Here is a 10,000-nt window from a genome sequence, read left to right on the forward strand (position 1 = left end):
TGTGTTTGTGTCAATTTCCTTAACTGATAAAGGAGAAAAACAACATCCCCATCTTCCTGTATCTCGGGGTTGTTGGGAGGATCAAATGGGATCATACTGTATAAAGAACTTAACAGTCTTCCCTCCTCCTTTCTCGACTTCATTTTTCCTTCCTTCCTCCCTTCCTTCTTGATGCTATCACTCACTCTTAGCAGGGATGGGGGAAAGGATATGCCAGAGAAGAATAAACACACACACACACACACAAAACACACTCTCTCTGTCTCCCTCTGTCTCTCTGTGTGTGTCTTCTCCCCCTCTCTCTCTCTCTCTCTCTCTGTGTCTCTGTCTCTCTCTTTCTCTCTCTCCCTCTCTCTCTCTCTTCCCTCTCTCTCTCTCCATCTCTCCCTCCCTCTCTCTCTCTCTCTCTCTCTCTCTCTCTCTCTCTCTCTCTCTCTCTCTCTCTCCCTCTCTCTCTCTTCCCTCTCTCTCTCTCTCTCTCTCTCTCTCTCTCTCTCTCTCTCTCTCTCCCTCTCTCTCTATCTCTCTCTGTGTCTCTGTCTCTCTGTGTCTCTGTCTCTCTCTTTCTCTCTCTCCCTCTCTCTCTCTCCCTCTCTCTCTCTCTATCTCTCTCTGTGTCTCTGTCTCTCTGTGTCTCTGTCTCTCTCTTTCTCTCCCTCTCTCTCTCTCTCTTCCCTCTCTCTCTCTCTCTCTCTCTCTCTCTCCCCCCCCTCTCTCTGTCTCTCCCTCTCTCTCCTTCTTCCTCTCTCCTGTCTCTGTCTCTCTATCTCTCTCTCCTGTCTCTGTCTCTCCCTCTCTCCTCTATCTCTGTCTCTCTCTTTCTCCCTCTCTTCACTCCCCTCTCTCTTTCCTTTCATCTTTCTCCCTTCATCTCTCTCACCCCCCTTTCTCCCTCCCTTCACCCCCTTTCCTTTCATCTCTCTCCCTCCCTTCATCTCTCTCTCTCTACCTCCCTCCATCTCTGTCTCTCTCTGTCTGTCTGTCTGTCTATCTTCCCGTGCCCCCAACTCTAATACTAGGCTGAGAAAATTCTGTCTGAAGCCTCATTGGCTGCTGTGTCATTGCTCCTGCTTCCCCCCCCCCCCCCCAGGCTCCCCCATCACAGTTCTGACCCAGGGCGGGCCGAGGCAGAAGGCAGCTGGAAGAGATGTGAGAAGCCTAAATGTCGGAGCTGGGAATGGGCTTCAGGACCTGTCCGAGCTGTGAAGGGCCTCAGGACCCAGAATGACTAGTGGAAGGGACCTGGGATGGAGGCTCTGAGCTCAAGAGCTTCTGGGTCTCCAGAGTCTGAGTTGGAATGACCCCTAGAGTCTATGTGCCTAACCCAAACTTTTCACTGAACGTGAGAAAACAGAGGCCTTGGGAGGGAAATGGCTGATGGAGGTCACACAGCTCAGTAATGATAAAGACAGGATTTGAATCCAAGTCTCTGGATTCCCAACCCAGTGCTTTCCCGTTCAGCTAGGACTTCTGCCCAGAGAGTCCCTATGGAAGAGTAGGAGGCTGCCTGGGACTCGGAGAGAAGTGGCCTGCAGGTGCCCCTCAGAGAGCACAGAACTCAGTGCCAGTTGGCTGGGTGTCCCATGCCAGCTGGCTCCTCTGAGTCTGGAGGCTTAGAGATTAGTCAAGCTCCAAGTCCAGCAAACAGTAGGAACTCCAGGAGGCCCTGGGGGCTGTAGGAGGGCAACTGGCCCCCCTCAGGAGCCTGGAGCCCTGCTTGGGTACTTGGACGAACCCCTGGTATCCTGCCATGCCAACTTGCCTGGCCAGGGGGTCAGGACACCAAGAAATGGGGGGAGTGGGTGAACGCTGACGTACGTCTGCCCTTGGCTGTGCCAGGATCCCTTTGATGGGGGCACGTGTCATAATGAATCATCGTGACGATGATAATAATACAGTAGCTTATACAGAGTTTTTGGCCCTTCCAGCAGCCCTGGGTAACTTGGAAGGAGACTGAATGTGAATTCTTGGCCCCTGGGACCTGTCCAGAGGGAAAGGAGCTAATCCGAGCCGATATTCTGGAAACTAATTGGGAAAAGTGGGAGTAAAGTCACTAAACTCTTCCTATCGGGTGATCCAGCATCTCACCAGGGGCCTGGATCAGAGGAGATGGACGGAAGAAAGAAAGGTGGCAAGGGCACCAAATTGTTCATTTGCAAGCAGTGTGGAAAAGTAGGAAGAACACCAGTCATGGGGCCAAAAGTCCAGGGTTTGAATCTTGGGGCCTTGTAACACCTTACATTTACATAATGCCTCACGGTTTGCACATTGCTTTCATTGCTTTACATATATTATCTTGTCAGATCTCTACAATAACTCTGTGAAGTAGGTACTGTTAAGGTAGGATGTGGGGGTAAGGAAGAAACAAGAGGAAAACATATAAATAAATCCGCTTTATTGTTTGGGAAGGGAAAGGAATAAGGGTTCAGTACTATGATGATCATTATCCCTATTTTATAGATGATGAAACTGAGGTTTATAGGTAAAGGGTCATCCACCTAGGGACAGAGGCAGGATTTGAACTCAGTATTTCCTGAGTATAGGAGAATATCTATGCAGAATGTCATCCAGCTGCCAATTAAATCCTTTGAAACTCAGTTTCTTCAGTTGCAAAATGAAAAGGTTGTGCTAGAGGTCTTTCTAAGGCAGGGGTTCTTACATTTTATTATATGTCATGGGCCCCTTTGGTAGTGTAGTGAAACCGGTGGACCACTTCTCATAGTAGAGTGTGTGTGTGTGTGTGTGTGTGTGTGTGTGTGTGTGTGTGTGTTTTAATTCACTGAAGGAAAAACTAGGGGCAGCTAGATGGCTCAGTGATTAGAGAGAGGTAAGCCCAGAAATGAAAAGTCCTGAGTGAAAATCTGGCTTCAGATACTTCCTAGCTGTGTGACCTCAGAAGAACTGCTTAATCCCAAGTGCATAGCTTTTACCAATATTTTGCCTTAAAACTAATACTTAATATTGATTCTAAGATGGAAAGGAAGGAAGGAAGGAAGGAAGAAGGAAAGGAGGGAAGGAGAGGAAGAGGAAGGAAGGAGGGAAGAAAGGAGGGAAGAAAGGGAGGAAGGGAGGAAGGGAGGAAGGGAGGAAGGAAGGAAGGAAGGAAGGAAGGAAGGAAGGAAGGAAGGAAGGAAGGAAGGAAGGAAGGAAGGAAGGAAGGAAGGAAGGAAGGAAGGAAGGAAGGAGAGGGAAGGAGGGAAGGAAGGAAGGAAGGAAGGAAGGAAGGAAGAGGAAGGGGGGAAGACTAAGTTTAATTAGAGATTAATGGAAATTAAAGATAGAATTTTTTCCCCCATCCAAATTCACAGACTTTCCTCTAAAATCTCTCCATGGACCCTTTGTGGGTCTTTGAGTCCCAGGCTAACAACCTCTGATTTAAGCAAGGCTTCTTTCTGATTTAAATCTAAATGACTACACTACACCAAGATAAACTCAGAATGGGTGAATGACTTGAATATAAAGAAGGAAACTATAAGTAAATTAGGTGAACACAGAATAGTATACTTGTCAGATCTTTGGAATAGGGAAGATTTTAAGACCAAGCAAAAGTTAGAAAAAATTACAAAATGTAAAATAAATAATTTTTATTACATTAAATTAAAAAGGTTTTATACAAACAAAACCAATGCGACCAAAATTAGAAGGGAAGCAACAAATTGGGGGAAAAATCTTCATAACAAAAACCTCTGACAAAGGTCTAATTACTCAAATTTATAAGGAGCTAAATCAATTGTACAAAAAAATCAAGTAATTCCCCAATTGATAAATGGATAAGGGACATGAATAGACAATTTTCAGATAAAGAAACCAAAACTATTAATAAACACATGAAAAAGTGTTCTAAATCTCATAATCAGAGCTATGCAAATCAAAATAACTGAGGTATCACCTCCCATCTAGTAGACTGTCTAACATGACAGCAAAGGAAAGTAATGAATGTTGGAAGGGATATGGCAAAATTGGGACATTAATGCACTGCTGTAGGAATTGTAAATTGATCCAACCATTCTGGATGGCAATTTGGAACTATGCCCAAAGGGCGCTAAAAGACTGTCTGCCAAAGCACTGCTGGGTTTGTACCCCAAAGAGATAATAGCGAAAAAGACTTATGCAAAGATATTCATAGCTGTGCTCTTTGTGGTGGCCAAAAATTGGAAAACGAGGGGATGCCCTTCAATTGGAGAATGGCTGAATAAATTGTGGTATATGCTGGTGATGGAGTACTATTGTGCTAAAAGGAATAATAAACTGGAGGAATTCCATGTGAACTGGAAAGACCTCCAGGAACTGATGCAGAGTGAAAGGAGCAGAACCAGGAGAACATTGTACACAGAGACTGATACACTGTGCTACAATCGAACATAATGGACTTCTCTACTAGCAGCAATGAAATGATCCAGGACAATACTAAAGGACTTATGGGAAAGAATGCTATCCACATCCAGAGAAAGAACTGCAGGAGCAGAAACGCAGAAGAAAAACAACTGCTTGATCATGCTAATGCAAATATCAATACTATGGAAATAGGTCTTAAACAATGACACATAAAACCCAGTGGAATTGCCCTTTGGCTACAGGATGGGGGAGGAGGAGGTGAAGGAAAGAACATGAATCATGGAACCATGGAAAAATATTCTAAATTAACTAATTAAATAAAATTCCCCCCCCAAATAAATATAAATGAATATGATTCTACTTAGAATACTAAAAACATCAAAATAAATCACGTATCTAGCAATTGGAGAATGACTAAACAGAATCGAATATAGTAATTTATTCTATAAGCAAAGAATAGGACTAGACTAAATCAGGAAGTAATATTTGCCTTCAAGGAGCTTATATTCTAATACAGAGATTTCTATGAACCTGGGATTTTTTTGGTCCAGGGAACTCCTTCTACCAATGCTAAATGGCTCCTTCTTGGACATATAGAATCTTATAGAGCTGTCTAGAATATCGAGAAGGAAATTTATTCCCCTGGGTCACATTAGTAGAAACTTGAACTCTGGTCTTCCTAGTTTTGTGGTTAACATTCTATCTACTAGACTATACTAACTTCAATATTATTGTTATTATTATTTTTAAACCCTTACTTTCCATCTTAGAATCAATACTAAATATCAATTCCAAGGCAGAAGAGAAATAAGGGCTAGGCAATGGGGTTAAGTGACTTGCCCAGGGTCACACAGCTCGTAAGTATCTGAGGCGAGATTTGAACCCAGGACCTCCCATCTCTAGACCTGGCTCTCAATCCACTGAGCCACTTCACTGCTCTCCCCGACACTTTAAAAATATTGAGCTGTAAGGGAAACATGGAAGAATATGATTCCAAATAAAAGAAAGGCATACCTGGCAGATTATATAACAATGAGTACGATGCAATCAGCAAAACCAAACTGAGCCAGAATTCACATGAACATGAAGCTGCTGCTGCTTGTGGCTGGCTGATTATCAGAAAGTAAAGGGGAGAAAGCAATGCTGTGCCATCCGTCACAATGACCACATCCCGGTTTTGCTTAGGTTTTTTGTTTGTTTGTTTTAGAGGCAATGCTAAGGGGAAATTGCACCCTGTATTAAAAGAAACTGCAAGGCAGGTGTGATAGCACACATCTGGCATCCCTGCTTCAGGGGATTCCTTGATTCCTTGAGCTTGGGAGATCTGAGCTGCAAGCAGGGCAGAGCTATCTGGGTAGCCACAGGAAGGCATCAAAATGAGAGATCAGCTGGGAGCAGGGGGCAAAGAGGCTGCAGAAGGTGGAGCTAAAGAGAGAAGGCCAAAGTTCTTGGGCCATTTGCCAATAGGATGGGGCCCCAAGGGTGGCCACTCCACTTTTAGCACAGCCTTAAAATTAGCAAACAAATAATTAATTGTTTTAGGGACCTGGGAGGTGGTACACCAGAAAGAGTTCAAGGCTTGGAATCAGAAGATCTGAGTTTAAATCTGGCCTCAAAGTAGCTGTAGAGCCTAGACAAGTCACCTAACCCTGTTTGCCTCAGTTTCCCCATCTGTCAAATAAGTTGGAGAAGGATATAACAAACCACTCCAGTATCTCTACCAAGAGAACCTCAAAAAAAGGGGTTCTGAAGAGTCAGATAAATTGAAACTACTAAACAATAATGACAACAATTAACTTTTTTAAAGAGTTAAGGGTTGTTTCAGCTGAAAGGAAGTTCAGTAAGCTTCTAACTTGTGGATCTCTTTTTTTGAATAATGTTTTTAAATAATCGGGAGATATATTTCATTTCAGTATTTTTAACCCCCACCCAAGTTCAAGTTGAAATGTATCTGACTGTGGACCCCATATTAAAAAAACTCTGACCAACCCTCTAATTTTACACATGAAGAAACCGAGGCCCATTTAAAGAGAAATAGTAGGGGCAGTGGATTGAGAGCCAGACCTAGAGATGGGAGGTCCTGGATTCAAATCTGATCTCAGACACTTCCCAGCTGTGTGACCCTGGACAAGTCACTTAACCCCCACTGCCTAGTCTTTACCACTCTTCTGCCTTGAAACCAATATACAATATTGATTCGAAGATGGAAGGGGGGGGAGGGAGGGAGGGAGGGGAGGGAGGGAAGGAAGGAAAGAAGGAAGGAAGGAAGGAAGGAAGGAAGGAAGGAAGGAAGGAAGGAAGGAAGAAGGAAGGAAGGAAGGAAGGAAGGAAGGAAGGAAGGAAGGAAGGAAGGAAGGAAGGAAGGAAGGAAGGAAGGAAGGAAGGAAGGAAGGAAGGAAGGAAGGAAGGAAGGAAGGAAGGAAGGAAGGAAGGAAAGAAAGAAAGAAAGAAAGAAAGAAAGAAAGAAAGAAAGAAAGAAAGAAAGAAAGAAAGAAAGAGAGTATCTTAGGATCACAGAATGTATATATTGGAGGGTTCTGAGAGGTCATTTATTTCCATTTTCTCATTTTACAGATGGGAAAACTGAGGCCAAGAGAGAGGAAAAAGAACTTCAAGCAACCATTGGCTGGATTCTTAAAATTCAGACCCATTCCTCCTTCCCTTTCTGATATCCCACGCTGCCTCTGTTCAGAGAATCATTCTAAACTTCCCATATCAATGGTGGGATGTCATAAGGAGAAATGGCACATCCAAGGTTACACAGATAGGCCTTCCAAGGGCAGGTAACAAGAACATTGAACTGGAAGCTGAAAAATATGAGTTCAAATCCCAGTTCAATTCCTGACTCCCTAGATGACTTTAAACACACTTTCTGGACCTCAGTTTCCTCATCTGGAAAATGAGAGTTAAGTAGATCAGGGAATCTTCAGCTTTTGGAGTGTCTCGGTCAACTGAATTAGCCCATGGATTCCTCAGAATGATATTTTTAAATGCATAAAGTAAAATCCAAAGGAGTCCAAGAGAAACCCATTTTACTGAAATAAATGATCAAAATCTGATCCTGAATCCCAGGGAAAATGACTGAGGTCCTAAGTGTCAGGCTCTGGGTAGGGAGGAGAGGAATGGGTGGGGTAAGGAGAGAGGTTTTCTTGATTTGGGTTTACTAGCTAGAAAGGGGTCAGAAGGGCTGACAAAATGTAGTGCAGCTGGCAAAGTTTAAAGCTTTTGGCAGGATGTCTGGAGTTTGGGAGTCTAGGATTATTGTTTCACAGTTGTAGGGACCCTGAAGGTCACAGAATCCAATCACTCTTCATTTTACAAATAAGGAAACTGAGGCATAGAGTGATGAAGTGGGTCACCCAGGGATATAGGGCTCCTGAGTGTCTAAGAAGGATAAGAATTTCATCCTGCAACCCGGTTACTTCATCCATCTCTCTGAAACTCATCCCCCGCCTGGGGGTTTCCTCCTCTATTCCCTCCATGCTCCACAAGCAACTTCTGCAGAATGCCTGAATCTCTTCTACTGGCACCCAGTTTCTATTTATGGGTAACACCTGTGCTTCAAACCAAACACCAAGTCATTTGGAGGGAGCAACATGAGACTCCCTTTGTACAAAGAAAATTGGGGGGGGGGTTCCCCAGGGCAAGGAGACTTTGAAGGAAGCCCTGCTGAGTCACCCCCTTCTTCCCCTACTCAGGACGTCAGGGAGGATAATGGAAAGGACGCTGGAAGCCAGAGGATGTGGGTTTGACACTGGCTCCCTGTGTGACTTTGGGTCAGTCCCTTAACCACTCTGGGCGGTAGCAGCTTTTTCAGAGAGGGGACTGGATCAGTGCTTATTCCTTTCCCTTTCAGTCCCAACACTTAGAACCTTCCTCCTGCCAAGTTCTCCCGATACACCCAGTTCCCCATCTTATTCCCCATCACCAGTCCCTGGGCAGCAAGCGTTCCCCAAGTTTTATTCTTACAGTTATTGTTAATAATAGTATTCGTTATTCCTCTTCACTTTTCTAAAGCGACGAAAGGTTTACAGAGAAAGAAAGAGAAGAGAGAGTGGGAGACAAGGAGATGAGGGAGGGAGGGAGGGAGGAGGAAGAACAAAAGGAAAGAAGGCATCTAAACACTTTTAAGCACTCAGAGGAGAACAGAAGGCAGTCCAGAAAGAATCACAGACCCGGTGGAGAGTCTTGAATGTTCCCAGTGAATTTCTCATACGGATTCAAAGAGAAAAACAAGCTGTATAGAATAGAGAGCAGGAGCGTCTTGCACAGTCCTCTTTTCTGGTCTGTGTGCCTATGGAAATGCCCTTTGTGTTTGGTAAGTTCAGAAGAAACACACACACTCAGCCCCCTCCATCCCGGCTCAGGCTCTCACCATCCCTTCCCTAATTGGTCTCCCAGACTCACGCTTCTCTCTGCTCTAAGCTGGCTTCCACACATCTACAGAGGGTTCCTTTACCCAGAGGTATTATCATGGCACCCACTTCTGTTATTAGTGAACTCCTGGGCTTTCACAGAAGACGCGCCAGTCAGAAGTTGAGTCCGGGGGCTCTGATGCCATCCCACAATCTCTCTACCCATTTCTCTGATGTTGTCTGTCATGAAGGAGGCAGAAGAACTGAGCCTCGAAGGCTGACTGAGACCTCACCAATTAGTGATGGGGATGAAACTCATCCCAGAGGGGTGAAGCTTAAGGAAACGAGCCTGCTGTAGTCTAAATGAAGGTCCAGGATTCCAGCGAGTCCAAAGCAACAAACATTTATCAAACACCTCCTGTGTTCTAGGTACTGTGCCAAGCATTGGAACCACTCGACTGAGGCGTTTTTCAGTCGTGTCCAACTCTTTCTTCATGACCTCATTGAGGGTTTTCTTGACAAAGATGTTGGAGGGGTCTGCATTTCCTTCTCTAGCTCATTTGGCAGATGAGGAAACTGAGGCCAATAGAGTTAAGTGTTCTGCTCAGGGTCACACAGTTAGGAACTGTCTAAGCCCAGATTTGAACTCACAAAGATGGCTCTTAATGACTCCAGGTCCAGTGCTACAGCCACTGTGCCATCTAGCAAGCATGAGAGACAGACAGACAGACAGACAGACAGACAGACAGACAGACAGACAGAGAGACAGAGACAGACAGAGAGAGAGACAGAGACAGAGAGACAGAGAGAAGTAGGAAGGAAGGAAGGAAGGAAGGAAGGAAGGAAGGAAGGAAGGAAGGAAGGAAGGAAGGAAGGAAGCTGGAAGTGGAATGGCTGTCTCTTAGGCTGCTACTAGGCTTCTCACCTCAAAGGGCAGACAGACAGGTGTCTGGAGCCCAGGTGAGGGCCTGGGGTAGTGAAAAACCACTGAGCAGCAAAGCACTGCAGCCCCAGGAGTCCCCTTGCCATGAGTAGGAAAGATTTTGGAACAGAAGGAATGTAAGTCCCTTTAAAAGGGCAGCAAGGTGGTGCAATGGATAGAACTTTGGGACTGGAGATGAGAACATCTGAGTTCAAATCCAGCCTCAGACACCATAGCTGTGTGTGCCAGTCACTTGACCTTTCACTCAGTTTTCTCAGTTGTAAAATGCGGATGATGACAGCACCTACCTCCCAGGGTTGTCATGAGGATCCAATAAGATAACATTTGTAGAGTGCTTTGGACATAGTAGGCAATAAGTAAAATTTTG

General features: G+C 44.8%; 1 protein-coding gene across 12 annotated transcripts in view; it reads right to left on the reverse strand.

Moving 5' to 3' along the window:
- Positions 1-10,000, reverse strand: part of PRDM11 (PR/SET domain 11) — a 100,538-nt gene that overhangs the window by 54,312 nt on the left and 36,226 nt on the right. The gene's annotated exons all lie outside the window — the stretch shown is intronic.

The sequence above is a fragment of the Monodelphis domestica genome, chromosome 6 (genome assembly GCF_027887165.1).
Source record: "Monodelphis domestica isolate mMonDom1 chromosome 6, mMonDom1.pri, whole genome shotgun sequence".
In the NCBI taxonomy this organism is placed as follows: domain Eukaryota; kingdom Metazoa; phylum Chordata; class Mammalia; order Didelphimorphia; family Didelphidae; genus Monodelphis; species Monodelphis domestica.